We start from the raw sequence: 6,199 nt of genomic DNA, 5'->3' as shown, positions 1-6,199 counted from the left end.
GCTAGAATAAAGCAAGTACCCTCCTTCATGCTCCTGAACAGATAGGGTTAATATTGTGTAAATGACTGTACTATCAAAAGCAGTCCACAGTTGAATGCAATTTCCATCAAAATTACAAAGTCACTCTTCACAGAAGTAGGAAATACATTCTAGGATTTCTATGAACACAAAAGACAATGCACATTGAATATTTAACAATAAAAGATTTTTTATAACAAGGGTTGGAGATGAATCTCAGCAGTTAAGAGTATTGGTTGCTCTTTGGGGGAGACCCCAGTTTGGTTCCAGCACCCACCTGAGGCTCTCAAAAAGTCTGTATCTCCAGTTCAAAAGGATCAAGCACGCAGTGCAGTTACATACACACCTGCAAAACACTCAAAAATAAGCATCTATTTTTAAGATCTCAGAGAAATGAACATTCAGGAAGGTGGACTCAGCTCCCCAGGGTCACACAGCAGGTTCGAGGTTGGCCTGGAATGTGTGCTGTTATCTCTCTCCCTCTCCTCCAGAGAACAATGTCTTCATAAAGCAGGGATACAAAGGCCACCTCCTCTGCCACACCAGCCCCAGAAGTCTTTCAGGAACCACTTGCAACTGGATGGCAAATGGCCTGTTCCAGAGAGTAGGACAGAAGCCAGCACCCTCGGGGAAGAGGTGTGGGCTTTTCCCACCCAGCTGAGCTCTGTTGTATGCACATTAACATGTTCATGGAGCCACTGTGGCAGCATTTGGACTTCCCCCTTGGCATGAGCTGGGTATCTGATAATGGGTGCCGTTCCTTTCCTCTGAGGGTTCCACTCCCACTGGGTGCCTTGTGTGGACTCTTAGACAATAGATGTTATAGTCTTTGGGATTTTTTAAAGCCTATATGGCTTACGTGCTTACTTACTTACTTACTTACTTACTTACTTACTTATTATGTGGTACTGGGGCATAGCCCAGAGCCTAGCACTTGGCCCACAGTTATTTTTCCACTGTTTTACAGCCCCAGCCCAGGCTTCGTTTTCCTGTTTTTCTGGTTTTTTTTTGTTTGGTTTGGTTTTTTTTATATCTGCTTACTTCCTTAAGTGTTCAGGACTCTCTGGAAATAGCTAATTGTCCATTTTTTGGTACTTCTTTGACATACTGAGAACTATTATTATAGAGTCTATAATATCTTCTAAGTCTGAGACCCAGAAACAGAAGTAGGCTAAACTGGATGCTGCTAGATCTCTCTTCTGACTGTGGATCCTGAGTGGCATTTGTCAGGAGCTTTATAGACTGTGTATAAAGAACCTAGGGGATGAAAGCAAACTTGCATGCCATTTTGTCACAGCAGATGCTAAGACTTCCTGCCTCCACCAGTGAGGAGGAAGCTGGCCATTCAAGCGCCTCAGAGAGAAGAATCCAGCTCAGGGATGGCCTCAGCCTCAGGCACGTTTGTGTTCAAGCTGCCTATTACTGCACAGCTCCAAACTCCAAGCCTTTCTTTACTTGTGGTCTCTCTCTCTTTTTTTTAATTCATTTTTTTCTATTTTTTTATTTTTTATTAATTATATTTTATTCATTTTGAATTCATTTTTAACATTTGCTTTTGGTCTTTCTTTAAATTTATTTTTAACATTTGCTAAGAACAGGAAACAGAAAGCTAGAAATCTAGAAACATGAAGCTGGAAATAGGTGTGTGTGTGCAGAAGGACACAGGAAGAAGTAACCCATCACTTGCTGTAGAGGTGTAATCAGAAAGACTAAAGTTCAAGGAAGGAACCATGAGTCTCAATATCCACACAGGAATTGCGAGTAGAAGACTAGTTTGGACTCATTTGGTCTGAGGGGAAATTAGCAAGCGTAGTTTGACGACATTGTGACCTGATCCATCACACAGATATGGCAAGGAAGCTCAGAGAAAAGTTTGTGCTCTGCTCTCCCCAGAGAAGATGGTCCCCTGGGAGGCCAGATCTCCATGCTCTCCAGCAGGAACTTGTCAGTGACAGCAGCTACAACTACAGGCTGCAGAGGTGCATTAAAAACCCCTCACCGAAGCTGCGCAGGATCTCCCCTGCATAGAGTCCGTCTGGGTAAGTGCTCTGCACCCAAGGACATAGTCAGGAGGTGGCCTGGACCCAGGAAGGATGTGGGAGGAGGAATACTGGGAGGCAGGGAGGTTTTCACATCTGTGGAGGAGACCTGAGCTCTGAAACATTTTCTTCCCAGGATGTTCAATTGCTTAAGGTCCTAAAATTACTTCACTGTTATAGGATATCAGTTAATTTTAACTTCTATTTACTTTTCTAAAGTAAATTACCAATTTCACATTATCGTCTGTAAGTTGTTTGGTATAATTCTAAAGGTTTTCAGAATTGCTCATTTGTGTGCATCTTCTGAGGAGGTGAGGTTTTAATTTCGAATGTAAACAAATACACTTAATTATACTTCTGTTGTTTATGTACTATAAAAGGATCATTGTTGATACACTGGCTTCTGTAGTCTGACTACTTAGAGGCACTAAAAGCCTTAGGAAAGGAAATGGGCTGTATGTTCAAACCTTATCTAACAGTCAGCTCCTCATTGACTTTTACCTACTAGAATTTTCTTAGGAGCATTTGCATTCAATGTTTAATTTTATGTCATCCCTTCACCTTGCTCTGCTTGTTGGAATGGTCAATGGAGTGGCTGTGATGATGAGGTAGCCAGGACAATGACTGTCAACTGCACAGTGAAGATGGTCCTAATGGAGATGATACGTGTGTCCGTTAATCTTTTCTGTGTTCCAGCCATTGTATACACATTCCTTTTTCATAATAGAAATGCCCAACTATCTCTTACTTCCAGGAAACTTTTGGACAACTGAGCCCCACCCTGTCCTGTTGCCTCTACTTGGTTTTCCCAAACCTCATCTTTTGAAGAACCTATGTGAAGAGATGGAAAGGAACTGTGCAACTTCCCTTGTCCTTGAGAGAATGAGAACACTGGGAGGGAGGTCACAGCTGCACAGGAGGAGTCACTAGGTGGTGGGGGAGGCAGGTTGGGCTGCGGCCCTGTGCAGGAACCAGTGTCAACAGCTGGAGTATATAGGGCAGTCCCCTAAGTCCTCTTATTTCTCTATGTTTAAAGAGTATTTTCTTTCTACTGACTTCTACAAAGAGATTTTTAATAGTGGTTATTATGACTATTGTAACTACATGTGTGACCCTAAGCTGAACCTCACAATCCTATCCATGGACAAATGCAGTGGACATTTCTTAGCTGTCTTCGGAGCTAGCTGCCGGTCCTTAATTGAACCCTCCCACATGTTGGCTCATAGCATCCCAGACTGCAGTCCTTCCACGGTATCTCTGCAGGCAGCATCTACACCTGCCTGGTGGCTGTCTTGCCTTCCCTATGTTGCCAGCCATGTCTCCCCAGTGTCCCTAATTTTCCAAGCAGAACAGCACCATAGGAAGGACAGGTTCTCCATTTAACTGCAGTCCAACCCCAACCACATACAGTGCAGCCACACCCCTCAGGCCTTTTGCCTAGTTTTGTTTCACGTTAGGTGGTGATGGTGTGACATGCTGCTGTCAGGCAACAGGATCATGGCAAACCAAAGTATTTGTGGGCATGAGTCTGGACATGAGGTGTATGTGTGGGGCAACCACACTACGCACCATCTTGTCATTCAGAAACAGATATGTTTGAACCCGTGCTGCAGAGGAGAAGACAGATATCCTGCCCTCAAACTTTACCCTGGATTCTGCCCACCAGAAAGGTCATAAGTGACCAAACTTAGAGCAGAGTCTGTTAGGGCTTTCTGCTCTCTGCTTCTGTCCTGACAACTGCATTAAGTCCACTGTCTATGAAATGTGTCCCTTCTTTGGGGCAATGTGAGGTTCTATGTCTCACAGGATGGTGAAGGACTGGGCTTCTCATGGGATGCCACTCTGTGAAACTGAAGAGACTGCTCTTTGATCCCTGTGTGATGGGACTTTTAGCACCACTTCGCTCTGAGGTCCAGACTTCGCTGCTGGCTCTCACCAATGAAAGTGCAGATCTCTCCTTGCTGCTTCTTTCTCTATATTGGGCATGCTTTCTAATCTGCCTGCATAGCCCCATGCCTCCATCCCAGTGCACAAAATTCCCAGATGCAGGTTAGTCAGATGTGACATTTCACAAATTCATTTTCTGTGACCGTGATCTCCTTCCCTTTCTTCAGAGCAGCAGAGGCAGAAAGAGTGTGATTTTTCCATGTGCAAAATGCACTGTTGGTGCAGGGGACAGTGGCTAGGCAAGGGACACTTCAGCAATTCAGGAGGCACGCTACACTTACACATGAAGTAAAAATGAAACATTTTAAAGTCTTTTTTTTTAAGAAAACAGTGGTGTATTGGCTCAGAAGTCATTATATGTCTTTCTTTTAATGGGCCATGATGTTTACATGAGCCATGTTTGCCTGAGAAACGTGATTGCTGGTTTAGTTGTCTGTAATAGATGACTAATGGAATATTTTTCTGCAGCATTTCCTGGGGCTGCATTGAGGAAGGTGAATTGGTGCCTAGGATGCCAACAGAGTGTGTCTGGACTGTACTCCAGAGAAAAGGGCTAGTTTTCCCTTTGTTGTATCTGTGAATTTTACATGTAGAAAAAACTTTGCAGTGGTTTTAGAGTAATTATAAAATAAACTCACAAATCATAATCATTATTCTAAGCCCACAGCACCCAGGCAACCCTGTCCCTTAATATCTGTAAGGGCAGTTAGCCAAAGCACACTGAAAATGACAGCACCCAGCACCTTTGATTGACAAGTAAGTAAAGTTTGGGATGGTATGAGGATTATATTGCTATGTCTGTAAATCTCGTGTGTTTAAAATGAGGTAAAGGAGCAGGGAGCCAGATCTGAAGTTAATCTTATGATATTTCCAGTGTATAATATTGCAATCAATATATTATCAATATTTATTTTACCTTTTATTAAACAAATGTACTAAAATCCATGCATGTCACAAAGGTTGTGCTGGGTCCTAGTGATCAACTGTGACCCATTAAAGACTGGAACAGATAAATGTCTATGATTGACATCATTGCTGAGCTTTTGATGGGAGCAAACTGTCTGTTCTCAGTCAGTATGGAAGCTGACAAAGCTGATTACACAAAATAGCAAGAAGAATGGCCAGAAGAGATAGTGGAACAGGACTGAAAGGTAGGTACAGAGCAGAGGCTGTGTGAGGTCATGGTGCTCATGCCTTAGAGCACTGCAGCATAGCTGTTGTCCACACCAAGTGCTTGCATGTTCCAAAGGAACACAAAGACCTGAAGGTGTCAAACACAGAGAAATGACAGTATGTGAAAAGGTGGAAATTATCCTGACTTGGTCAGAGCAGGACACAGAGATGTGCTGAACTAAGATACTGTACCCCTCATCTAAGTACAAATCTATGCCAAGTAAAATGGAAGAGGAGTCCACTTGTCGAGATTTTTACAATTGTCTACCTCAGTTCTGAAACTTTAAATAGCATAACTTGTTCATGGGTGCCAAACACATCTCAATTCTCTGGGAAATTATGGATCCTTAAGCACACGGACACAGAATAAGCTACAGAAAGCAAGCACCTTACAAACCTTAACTTTCTGATGAAATTCCTTTCCCATACATGATGGGAAAAATTTACAGCAACATTTTATTCCTGTTTAGGAAATGTGAATGAAAACATAAACAGGAATCTTAAATTGTGTTGTATTTACTTATTTGAAGTGTGTGTGTGTTATGTCTGTGTGTATATCAGTGTGTTGTTTGCATGTGCAGTGCTCACAGAGGGCAGAATTTGGCATGTAAACATGTGTTCTAAATGTGTGCTTAACACTGAGCCGTCTCTCCAGGCCAAGCACGTATTTTACAGGAAATACTCTATCTAACCTCTTCATCAACATTTCTAATATAAATTAACTCATGATTTATTTACTTTTATTTTTACTTATTTGTTTGCATTGTATGAGAGTGAGCACAGGTGCCATAGAGGCCAGATGAGGTCATCCATGCCCTGTTGCTGGAGTGACAGGTGGTTGTAAGCCAGTTGACTTAGATGCTGGAACTGAACTCAAAGGCCCTGCAAGACCAGCCAGAGCTCTTAACCTCCAAGACCTGGCTTCAGCCTCCTCTCTCTGCTCTTGCTGTGGCTGTGACCTGACTATCTGCTTTGTGCTCCTGACTTCACCTCTCATGAATTGTGGACTATGACCTGGGAGT

This window comes from Meriones unguiculatus, chromosome 5 (genome assembly GCF_030254825.1).
Source record: "Meriones unguiculatus strain TT.TT164.6M chromosome 5, Bangor_MerUng_6.1, whole genome shotgun sequence".
Classification (NCBI taxonomy): Eukaryota; Metazoa; Chordata; class Mammalia; order Rodentia; family Muridae; genus Meriones; species Meriones unguiculatus.
Note: the sequence above shows the minus strand (reverse complement) of the source record.